The following is a 12,224-nucleotide window of genomic DNA, read 5'->3' on the forward strand; positions in this document are numbered from 1 at the left end:
ATTCTTTTTTATGGTTAAGTAATATTCCCTTGTGCATATATATATATATATATATATATATATATATATATACACACACTACATCTTCTTTATCCATTCATCTGTCAATGAATATTTACATTGCTTCCATGTCTTGGTTATTGTAAACAGTGCTGCTGTGAACATTGGGGTGCATGTATGTTTTAGAAATAGAATTTTTGTCTTTTCTGGATATATGCCCAGGAATGGGATTGCTGGATCATATGGTAACTCTATTTTTAGTTTTTTAAGGAACTTCCATACTGTTCTCCATAGTGGCTGCATCGACTTACTTCCCACCAACAGTGTAGGAAGGTTCCTTTTTCTCCACATCCTATCCAGCTTTTATCATTTACTGACTTTTTAATGATGACCGTTTTGACAAGTGTGAGGTGATACATCACTGTTTTTTTGTTTGTTTGTTTTTGTTTTATGAAGGGGAGGTAATTAGGTTTATTTATTTATTTATATTTGGAGGAAGTACTGAGGATTGAACCCTGGACCTTGTGCATACTAAACATGCTCTCTACCACTTAAGCTATACTCTCCCCCCTCACTGTTTTGATTTGCGTTTCTCTTATAATTAACTATATTGAACATCTTTTCATGTACATATTGGCCATCTGTATGTCTTCATTGGAGAAATGTCTGTTTAGGTCTTCTGCCCATTTTTTGATTGGGTTGTTTAGTTGTATGAGTTGTATGAACTATTTGTATACTTTGGAAATTAAGCCCTTATCAGTCGCATCATTTGCAGCTATTTTCTCCCACTCCAAAGGTTATCTTTTCTTTTTATGGTTTCCTTTGCTATGCATGGAATTTTTAACTTTTAATGTTGATCAGATAGACATGTAATTTTACTTTTCCCCAAATCTAAATACAGTCTTCAAGGGCAAATGGAAATGACAATGGTCTATCATTAATCTAAGGGAAGAGTTATCTCAAAAAATGGAAATAATTTTAATGTCTTGTGCTTTCCAGAGAGTTTTGTATGAGCATTAAATGAGATGATATGTGTGGAAGAGCTTGAAACATTTGTTATTGCATGAAACATTTTTAAATGATAAATTAATCTTGTATTTTGAAATAAAAGTTTGCTTATGCTTTAAAATCACTAGCCTTGATTTTAGGAATAATTCGATTTTATGTACAATTTTCCGCTTATAAAATTTTTTAAAAAGTATGAAGGATAATGTATTTTTATTATTAAGTGACTATCTTCTGAGACACTCAGTATTCTTTTCAAATGTAAAGCAAACCCAGCAATGTTCTTAGATGAAAATACTAAGACAAAAAGGATCTAGAAAGTTAAACTAAGAGTTAACATTCATTGCAGGCTTGCTATATGCAGGGGACATTGCACGATTTATCTCATTTAATCTTCACACCATCCTTGCACCTCTATTTTACAGATAACAAACATGAAACAAAGAAATTAAATTACTAGCTCACAGAGGCGGTAAGTGGTGGATGCACACAGCCTAACTCTGAGACCTGAGTTCTTCATCTCTGCACCATATGGCTACCCACTGAATTGCCAGCATGTTTATCTCTGGGTAGGTGAAGCTAAGTATATCCGTTGTCTCTTTCTTTTTGTTTCTCTGTATTTTTGGTAACATATATGTGTTACTTTGGGGTTGAGAGAAAGAAAGGTTATTTTAATTTAAAAAAGCAGTCAAATAAATGAATATATTTTAAATAACCCAATTTACATTCATTCCCTGAAAAAAACACCTCTGAATCTAATTTTGATTTTGAGTATTAGGTACATTGCTGTCTGAAGATCAAGTTTTGTCTGGTGCATGGTTCATTATTATGTGCTTAATTCTCTGAAAAATAAGACTAAATTATTGCCAGGTTAATTAACTGTTACTATCTTAGAGTCTGGAATATTAGAGATAAATGCACAATTCTGAAATTAAAGTTTAGCTGTCAAATCCAGAGAAACAGGCGGGGGGGGTTGTTTTGTTTTTTAACATTTGTAATCTTTAAATTGTCTGAAAGACTCTTAATCAGCCTTAAGAAATTCACTACTATCTGTAAGTTAAAGTCAGTACCCAAGCAGTCTTGAGAGCTTATGTTTAAGTTAGAAATGTGATTTACAACTTAAAGGAGCAAAACTGCATTCTAATTTCTTTACCGATACTTGGTTTTCCTTTTTCCTGTGTCCATATTGGATTGTTATTGTGTGATGTCTCAGGAGTATCAACCTGTTGGATCAGATAGTGCTGTTTTTGTTGGAATAAGGCAACATTAGGGATGTTTTTGTGTTAAAAGGGTAATTACATAGATTAAATTACAAGGACTTTGCAAAACAACATGAGGCACTTAAAGGGAAACAAAAAACAAAAAACAACCTCTAAAGCAGGTTACACTTGGATTCACTTAGCTTGACAGTAATCCACCACCAGTACATATAACCAAGGCAAGAAAAAAATATACTTCATATAAATATTCTTTACACAAAAAAGTATTTGCTGATTTTGATTTGGAGATAAATATTTATTTAAAAATACATCTGAGAGAGAACCTTGAATAGATTTTCGGTACAGGCAGCTTTTTTCTAATGAAGAGGTGATAAATAAAAATAAATGAGCTTTTAAAAAAGAAGTGAGAAGGAAATTAGAAATTATACATCTTGAATTCTCTCCAACTTGGATTCTTACTTTATTTCATTTCTTTGAGAGAGCCAAAGATGACTTCTGGTTCTTAGAACAAAGACTTGAAAGAGCTAAAGCATTCAGAAGGCTCAGAGTGACAACTGTGAAAAGAGATTTTTGATGAGTTGAGTGTAAATGAATCAGAAACAAATGGATTACGCTCTTCAAAGTGCACATGAGTTTAACAGTGCAGAGGAAAACATGCTCAGTAAAATGCTCGGGCCATTCTAAAAGTGAAATACTTGAAATGTTTAAGATTTGAGGTGTACACTTAATGAGACCACAGCTATTCTTATCTGGAGTAAATGTGATAATTTCCCTTAACTTCATTTCTTCATTCCACATTTTCTAAAGCTTATGCCAAAGAATAAGGACACTATATTAGGAAGGCTGCAAAGTTCAAAATCTGCAGTTCAAGTTCAAAGGCCATGTGCTGGCAGAATTCGTTCTCACTTGCGGGCAGTCAATTTTTTGTTCTATTCAGGCCTCCAACTGATTGGATGAAATGCACCTGCATTATGGAGGGCGATCTGCTTTACTCAAAGCCAACTGATTTATATGTTAATCTCAGCCAAAACACCCTCATATGTTTAATCCAGAATAATATGTGATTGTATATCTGGGTACCTTAGTCGAGCCAAGTTGACACGTAAAATTAATCATCACAGATGCCTAGCTGGCTGATGTTGTCTGCTTATTAAATGTGACATTTAGAATCCTAAAGCAATAACAGTTCAAATGAGTGGACAGACTTCACTAACAAACTTTTAGATCTGGAAAGGCTATTGTAGACCTTCTGATGGTGTTTCTCAATGCCGATGCTGTTAGCTTGGGGGCAGAGTAATGTTTGTATGTGGGGATTGTCCTGAGCATGGCAGGGCACTGGGCATCCCTGGCCTTAACCTCTGAATGCAAATAGCTCTCCAATCATTGTGACAACAACAAAACCATCCCTAAGATTTCCTAACACCTTAGGGTAGGGGGTAACTCTCCGCATTAAGAACTACCCCCTACTCTCTTTTACAGGGGGAAATAGATTTAATAAGATTACTTTTTACCATATTTTATACGTAGACTATTACTTTCACCCCTTTTTTCTGATTTGACAAGGTAATTAATTGTATCAGATTATTTCACAGTACGTAATATGTAAGTCTATGATTACATTGTATAAAATAGGATTTAAAATATAAACTCTAAAGAGTATAACAAGCTATAATGTACAAAGTTGGGTAAGAATTTCAGTCATGACACTACTAGGGTTTTGGTTAATACATATGTACATGTTTGGTATTAAACTAAAAGCATGGATAAATTACCCTCAATTTTGAAAAACTTTTTGAAAAACTGGTTAGTTGGGGAAGCATTAATCAGAAACAGTATATACGAACATATTGGATGTCACTGTTCATACTGAAAGGGAGCATTTCTGAGGTGACATGCTTGTTTTGGTTAACTAAAACACACTCTTTAGATATGAACTTAAATGTTACTTGCTCCAGGAAGTCGTTGCTAACCGCACAGATGTGCTTCACTGACATCCTGTATTCTCCCAATCGCAGAAATCATCACTGTAGATTGTAGTTGACATTACTGTCTCCCCCATGAAACTGGAGGCTCTGTGAGATCAGGGACCTTGTGAAGGTTGTTTGCCTGTCTTGTACTTCTAACGTTGAGCCAAATGCCTGGCACATAATTGAAATTTTAAAACTATGTGTTGCATTGGTGAATTAGGAGGGGCAGTATGAAGAAAACAAACTTCCATTTTTACTGAAAACCATGCATATATCATTTTCTACTGTGAGGCCTAGGGACCAGTAATAATTTATCGTCTGTGTGTTCCACCAGGCCCTAGCATTGCACCTGGTGTGAATAGTCTCTCTCATACTTTATTGAGGTGTAATTTATATGCAATAAACTGCATTCACTTAAAGTATACAGTTCAATGAGTTTTGACACCAGTATAACCCCTGTCACCAAGACATAGTTCCCTAGCTCCCCTTTGCAGTCATTTTCCCCCTTTACCTCCATCCCATGCGACCACTGATTTGCTTCTAGTCACTATAAATTAGTTTACATTTTCTAGAATTTTATATAAATGCAATCACACAGTATGTACTCTTTTGTACACACATATTTCTTGAGATTCATTCATGTTGTTGCATGCGTATGTAGTTTTTTTTTATTGCTGAGCAAGTATTTCACTTTATGGATATATAATAATTTGCTCGTTTACCTGTTGATAGACAGTTGGGTTGTTTATCGTTTGGGGCTGTTACGAATAAGGCTGCTATGAATATTCGTGGGCAAGTTTTTGTGTGGACATATATTTTGATTTTTCTTGGGCAAATACCTAAGAGTGGAATTCTCGATTATATGGCAAATGTATGCTTATCTTTATAAGAAACTATCAAATCATTTTCAAAGTGGTTGTACCATATTTTTATTACCACTGGCAATGGATGAGCTTTCCATTTGTTCTATATCCTTCTCAACACTTGATATTGTCGGTCTTAATAATTTTAGTCATTTTGGTGGGTATGTAATAGTATCTTATTATGGTTTTAATGTGCATTTTTCTGATGACTGATGATGCTGAACACATTGATTATCCATTATCTTCTTTGGTGAGGTATCTGTCCAAGTATTTAGTCCATTTTTTTTTATTGTTTACCTTTCTTTTATTGAACTATAAGAGTCCTTTATATGTCCTGTGAACAGGTCCTTTGGCTGCTATATACAGAATGTTTTCTCTAGTCCAGAACTGTCTTTTCAGTTTCTTAGTGATGTCTCTTAAAGAGCAAAATTTTTGAATTTTGATGGAGTTCAAATTATCAATTTTTAATGATTCTTCTTTTTTCTGTTTTCTGAGAAATCCTACCCCAAGGTCACAAAGATTTTTCTTTCATGTTTTCTTCTAAATATTTTATAGTTTTAGCTTTTATGTTTAGATCTGTATGACATTTTGAGTTAGTCTTCATGTATGACGTGAGATAAAGATTGAAATTTAATTTCTTTCCATATGAATATCCAGTAGTTCCAACACTGTTTGTTGGAAAGACTTTCCTTTCCCCATGGAATAATTTGGCACCATGGTCAAAAAGTCAACTGACCACAAATGTGTACTTCTGTTTCTGGGCTTTCTATTCTGTTTCATTGATCTGTATGTCTGTCCTTTCACCAATACAACATTGTCTTGGTTACTCTAGATTTATAGTAAGTCTTGAAATCAAATATCATCTGTCCCGAAAGTTTGTTCTTTTCTGTGTCTGTCATTGAAGTGTTTATCCCAGAGATGATCCTAGTCACCAGTCCAAGCATAACCTTGCTTCCTTTCGTAGCCCCTGATATCTTAAAGTGTCTACAGAGTCGTAAAATGAAAAAAATCATGCTTTCCTTATTCTGCTATTTCTAGTTTATTCCCCTGTCCCAGGAGACCATTGTATGCTTTGGCCAGGAGATTCTTTGGCTTACCAACGACTGAAACTTAGGTTTTAACTAGACAATGTAGAGAGTCATGAGATAGGTGGATGGGGGAACTTCTACACATGCTCAGATGAATTGCAAGAGAAGAGTTCTATGTAATATTACACAAATTATTTGGGGAATAAAAATTATAACAAATAGATGAAGTATGTCCTTATTATCCATAAGCTAAGACTAAACATCTTTACCTATCACTTCTTGTTTCCTAATATATGTGACACTCCAGGAGAACTGTTCAACTCTTACATTCTATGGCTTTCTCACCTCTGTGCTATTACATTGCCATCCCCTGAAATGACTTTACCCCTCATCTTAGAATATCTTAATTTTCTTTTTCTATGAAGCTTCTTGTAATCTTCTCAACAAGGAGTAATTGTGCTTTTTCTAGCTCTTCCATGACACTTATATTTATGTCTTTATTATATTTATCATAGTAATACAATAGCTTGCAATTTTTGATTACTTACTATGTGCCAGACATTGTGTTAGATATTTAACATGCACTATCATTTTAATCATCACAGAAACATTATTTAGGTAGATACTACATTATAGGTAGACATTATTATGATTTAATTGACAGATGAGGAAATTGAGACACAAAGAGATTAAATAATATACCTTTAAGATCACACAACTAGCAATTTCAATGCTAGCGTTCTAACTAAAGTCTGTTTGGCTACAGAGTCTGAATTCCTGACTGATATGATGGCCTGTCTCCAAATAAGGCCTATTTTGCTGTCCTCTCTCGGAAATTCTGGAATACTACTGAAGGCCATCAATAATACTATTTGTACATGGCTATATACTAATATACTAGAAGAGATGGCAAAGACTTCGGAATTACTTGTGGGGCCTCAGGGATACCATAATTTAAAACCCTTGAACAAAAAAGATGTAGCAAGTCTCCCTACAGCTCCAGGTGAGTGTGTCCCAGACAGGATCTCTTAGTACAAGTTCTGTGAGTAATATTTTGAGTTGGCACAGTTGGCATCACTAAAATAGCCTTCCGTTCCAGCCCTTGGGGAATTTAGTGAATGAAACTTCTTTGTGAAAACGAGCTAGAAAATAGACCTACACAACTTTTTGGTCCTTCTTTTTGAAAATACATTTGTTTCAAATAATGAAATTAACACATGTACATTTTGGATTATTTGGAAAATATAAGGAAACCACAAAGAAGAAAACTCTCTTATAATCTTACCACCTAGAGGTAATCACTTTAATAGTTGAGCCTTCTATCTCTCTAGTCTTTCTCTGGGCACACACAAACATGAATACACACATATTTTGAAAATATAATTGATACCATGTTACAGTTTTGTAAGCAATTTTTACAACAGCATATAGAATGTTTTCCTAAAGCATCGTTTTAATGGCTGCATAGTGTTACATCATAAGGATATGCATAATTTATTTAATCATACCCCAACTGTTCGGCATTTATATTGTTTCCAGTCTTTCCATATGTACACATACGTGTTTGTATCCACATCTGATTGTTTCCTTGGGAGCGGGAAGGGGGAAGGATGCTAAATCACTCAAAGTTACATTTCACTCTGACAAAGCTCATCCAGTGAACACTCTCAGTGCAGCTGGATTACCATCTGATGACTAAAAGATTTGTAATCCCTTGGCTAGATCCTGAAAGAGTTGTCGGAATTGCAGGGAATGATTTCTCCACTGGGAGCAGGAAGAGTAGTGGCATAAAAGAGAAAATACCAACCAAGCTTTTCGACTTTCTTACCAGAATGCCAGCTTTGCTACATGCCACCTGTTTATTGGTCTATACCCCAAAGATCAACACAGATCACCAACACAAAATGCTTGTGCATCAAGTTCTTAACAGAGATGGCAGCCTTAAAACAGCCACTCTGCCACACCCCCACCACAGGCTAAATTATTTGTTGGCAAAATCCTTTTCTGATTTACAGTGCCTTCACACTCAATAAACGTTTTCTGAATGAATTAAATCAACATTGTCTTACTTACTACTCTAATTTATATTTAATGCTTTAGAGGATTTAAGGGAGGCAAGCTCCTAGAGTTGTTATCACAAGAATAGAAAGACTTTACTTAGAACAGAATTAAACGAACTGAAACCACTTGTACAGGTTGGAGCTCCTGGGCAGAGACCTCTTCCATAAGCTCACTAATCCACACAACTAAAAGTACCTTGAACTAATCTTGTTCAAACTTGCATTGGGAGTCTATCCAGTTGCAACAGTTTTGTATAACTGGGTTTTATAATATATGTATCAATTATTTTTAAATCTCTGTTTATGTCAGCAGGAGAAATGTTTGCTTTCCACAAGATCTGTGTTGAAACTTGATGACCAAATTCTGTTTTTTCAGGTCAAATTCCAGTGAAACAGATTTCAGGATCACAGGATGGATTACAGTGAAGATATTTCTAAGCTTTTGCAGGCCCATAATAATAATAATAATGTTGTGTTAATATCTTTATAAGAAGATGGTTTACTTATCTCTAACACTCATTCATGTCATGCTAGTGAAAACTACATAAGATATCTCCCACAGCCAGTATATTTGCATAAAGTAAAGAACATTGTATAGGGTAGAGCAAGGCCTTAAGAAGTCCCATAGTTTGCTTTCTACTGATCATAGTACAGGAAAGATACTATTTAGTTTCTGATGCCTTTATTATGAAAGTTCTGAGCACATGTATCTTTATGCAAACTGTTAATGTCTTTTTGCTTGTGAATGCTAAAGAATTGGAGTTTTAGGTCAGTTTTGCTAAGAATTGGAGTTTTACGTTAAGATTTTTTTTAAACTTCTCTGAGCCTTAATTTCCTACTGTATAGAAAGCGTGGGAATGGAGGGCATTGAGGGAGGTTGATACTGTACTAGCAGCATCTCTTTCCCATTTCTGCATTCTTGGTTTTGCTAGTTTGTGTATCTATGAATCATAAGCAGTTTGGAATCAGCATGGTGGAATGACGATCTGTAGAACTTGGGGAAGACTTGGGTTATAGATGGCTCTGCTATTTAAAAACTGAAATCTTGGACTGATCGTCTAAATAAGCTTGAGTTGCTTATAAAATGGGACTCTGATAATACCTGCTTTAGATACCTTGGGGTTGTTGTGACTTTCAAATAAGATAAAATTATTTGAATCCTTTGTTATGTCAGTTTATTAATTTTTGAATGTTCATTAAAGGCTTTTCCCCCCTCTTTCCTTGGCTCCTTTTCTTCCACCTACCACCTAAATGTCTCCTTTCCTTAAGGTTCGGTCATTTCTTCCTTTAGTTCTGTCAACAAATGTGTAACCCTTAGGTGACCTATTCCATTTTCATAGTTTCAACTTTGGAATATATGGTGATGTCTGCTGTTGGAGTGTAGCTCTCTCGTTGCGCCTCAGACGCATATATTCTACTGTCTCTTTGATATAACCACCTGCATGCTCCAGAAGGTCAAGGTCAGATTTCAAAACTCACTGAAATAGTGAGTTTCACTATTTATTTGCTCCTTGTCTTGGTGACTTAACACCATCTGCTGAGTGGGCCAGTACAGAAACTGGGTATTCATCTTAGATTCTGCCCATCCAATCACACCCTTGTCCAATCGGTCCAAACTACTGTAGATTTTACTCCCTTAATACTCTAATTCATGTCTCCTCCTCTTCATTGCACTGCAATTCCACTGCTTAAAGTCCTCATAACTTACTTCCTGGGTTCCTTAAATAGTTCTTCTTCTGGTCTCCCTGTCTTTTTTCTGGTTCCATTCTAATCTGTTCTCCCCATTGTTGTTACAGTAAGTTTCTCAAACATAGATATAATCATGTCATTGTCATTCTGCTTAAAACCAGTGAGTGGCTCTGCATATCTTTCAGGATAAAGTCAAATTCCTCAGGTTAGCACATGAGGCCTTTGTGATCTTGCTAATTTTGAATTTAGTTTTTTTCTAGCTAATCACTGCCACATTTACCTTCTTTCTAGACAGATTCTTCTCTACTTATGAAAAAGTTCATTTCTTAAAGGCTGTTCTTAGGTCCACTTTTTCCCAAGTCCAGAAGGACTAAGAGATGTTTAAACTTGCAGGCCTAGGATGCAGTTCCACCAAAAAGATTCTTTGAAGATTTCAAAGCAGGTGGACTTATTATTTATAATAGCAAAAGACTATAGTATAAATTGATCAATGGAGTATTGATTATATAAGTCGTGGCATTTCTTTATATGTAGCTTTTAAAATGAATAAGGTTTATCTATATGAATTAATATATAACAATCTCCAAAATACATTAAATGGGAAAAACGTTGCTGAAATAAGTATATATTATGTTATTATTTATATAAAAGGAAATATTAAAATGTCTTAATAGTATTCACCTCTAGGAAGGAGAACTGGGGGTCTAAGATGAAAGGAAGACTTGTTTGCTATTATATGTATTTTTTAAACTATTTAAATTTATAAATGTTTATAATTATTGCTTTTAAAAAAACAATTAATTTGTCTCTCAAATCACAAACCAGACTGGCTCTTTCTGTTTTCTCCTACCTTCTATTAACCTATCCCTTATCTTTTCCTATAGACCAGTTTCCACTACGTTGAACATACATTGAGAGAGGTAATTCCCCCCTCCTTGGTGATGGCTGCACATGTGGGAAACTCCTTGGAAGCTACAATGTCCTTAAACTATGGAACTTAACTGTGGCTCTGTCAAAAGTTCTCACAGCAGCATATTTACCAAGTTCAGCCTTTAAGTTCCTAAACAAGTGCTGGTCCAGGATTAATCTTATTTAGGCATCTGGCATTGATCTCCTTTTTCACGTGTTAAAGCCTTTCATTCTGACAATCACTTTTCATTCTTTTTGCTTGTTATTGCTGATGGCATAGGTATATGCGTGATTGGATTTTTGTTCTTCAAAATTGTCATTAATGAACAATTTTGCTACAAGTACGTACATTTATCATTCTCAATTCTTTACTACATCCATTTTTGTTTCTATACTAATTGTATGTCTCTTCCTTCCAACACTGTTAATATTCTAGCTGCATTTGTTCTTACTGCACATGAAGGATTAATACCATTTGTAGTTTTTGTAAAAAAATGAAAACTAAGAGCGAACATCAAAAATACAAAGATCAAAGGTCAAAAATACAAAGATCAAAGGTCACAAAGTGGTGATCAGCAGACTGAATTCAGCCTGCATAAGTTGTTTGTTTGGCCTACATAACATTAAAAATGCTGAATTGGTTATTGACATGCCAAGATTGTAGGAGGTTTCTGGTTTGCCTTGAGAGAGGAAAGGTGAGATACAATCAGCTGGTGTTGCAGGCTGCCCACCCCTTGATGACCACAGCTCCCCTCACCCTGCACTCCAGTCCACCTTGGTCCCTGCCCTGCCAGCTACACTCTTGATACCCATTTGAATTTGCCACCCTGAAAATTAAGGAATTAACAAAAATGGATTAAAGAATAACCCAATGATCACTTGACCAGGACTAAAATGAGGTCACCTGACCACTAACTCCTCCTGACGTGTCTGAAAGAGTTGTTGCACTTTCGCTTGGGAACAAAGCTTTGTTTATATTAAAACTCATAAATTGAATGTTTTTAAGTAACGACCTGTAGTGAATTGTAGTTTACTGATTAAGTTGTGAGCTCTTTCATATATACATTTCCTTTTGCTTAAAGTACCCTCTTCTTCCTACTTTACCCTTTTTATTTAGCTCATCCTTCAGAATTTAACTTGCCAGGAAATCTTGCTTAATCCCCATTCTGGTTTGATTGCCTTTCCCCCACATTTCTGTAGAACGCATCTTTTAACTTAGTATTTAATTATAGGTTTTGTTCTATAATCTTTTATTCTAGCAAGATTGGGAGCCTTTGAAGGTGGGTTGTATGTTGAGTTCACATCATATCCTATAGGCCTCCTGTCTTTACTGTATCAGAGATGTCTGCTGCGTGCCTTATGTCAGGTATATAGAAGGCATTCAACAAACACCTGTAGGAATGAATGACTTAATCTGTATGTTGTATATGACTTGCTTTCTATGATCTTGTCAGCAACAATTTTGAGCAGCAATGTGAAGATT

The 12,224-nt window shown here is 35.2% G+C and overlaps 1 long non-coding RNA gene across 6 annotated transcripts in view; it reads left to right on the forward strand.

The window, feature by feature from the left end:
- The window catches only part of LOC116282097 (uncharacterized), a 152,112-nt gene that overhangs the window by 52,194 nt on the left and 87,694 nt on the right, over positions 1–12,224 (forward strand). For 2 of the 6 annotated variants that reach the window (XR_012076472.1, XR_012076467.1), the window contains exons 5-7: positions 1,431–1,574; positions 6,850–7,086; positions 7,806–8,051. This is a non-coding gene — a long non-coding RNA (uncharacterized lncRNA). Of the gene's footprint in view, positions 1–1,430; positions 1,575–6,849; positions 7,087–7,805; positions 8,052–8,519; positions 9,256–12,224 lie in introns of those variants that run through there. The other 4 variants (XR_012076468.1, XR_012076471.1, XR_012076470.1 and 1 more) reach the window with 3 other exon arrangements.

The sequence above is a fragment of the Vicugna pacos genome, chromosome 10 (genome assembly GCF_048564905.1).
Source record: "Vicugna pacos chromosome 10, VicPac4, whole genome shotgun sequence".
NCBI classification, from domain to species: Eukaryota; Metazoa; Chordata; class Mammalia; order Artiodactyla; family Camelidae; genus Vicugna; species Vicugna pacos.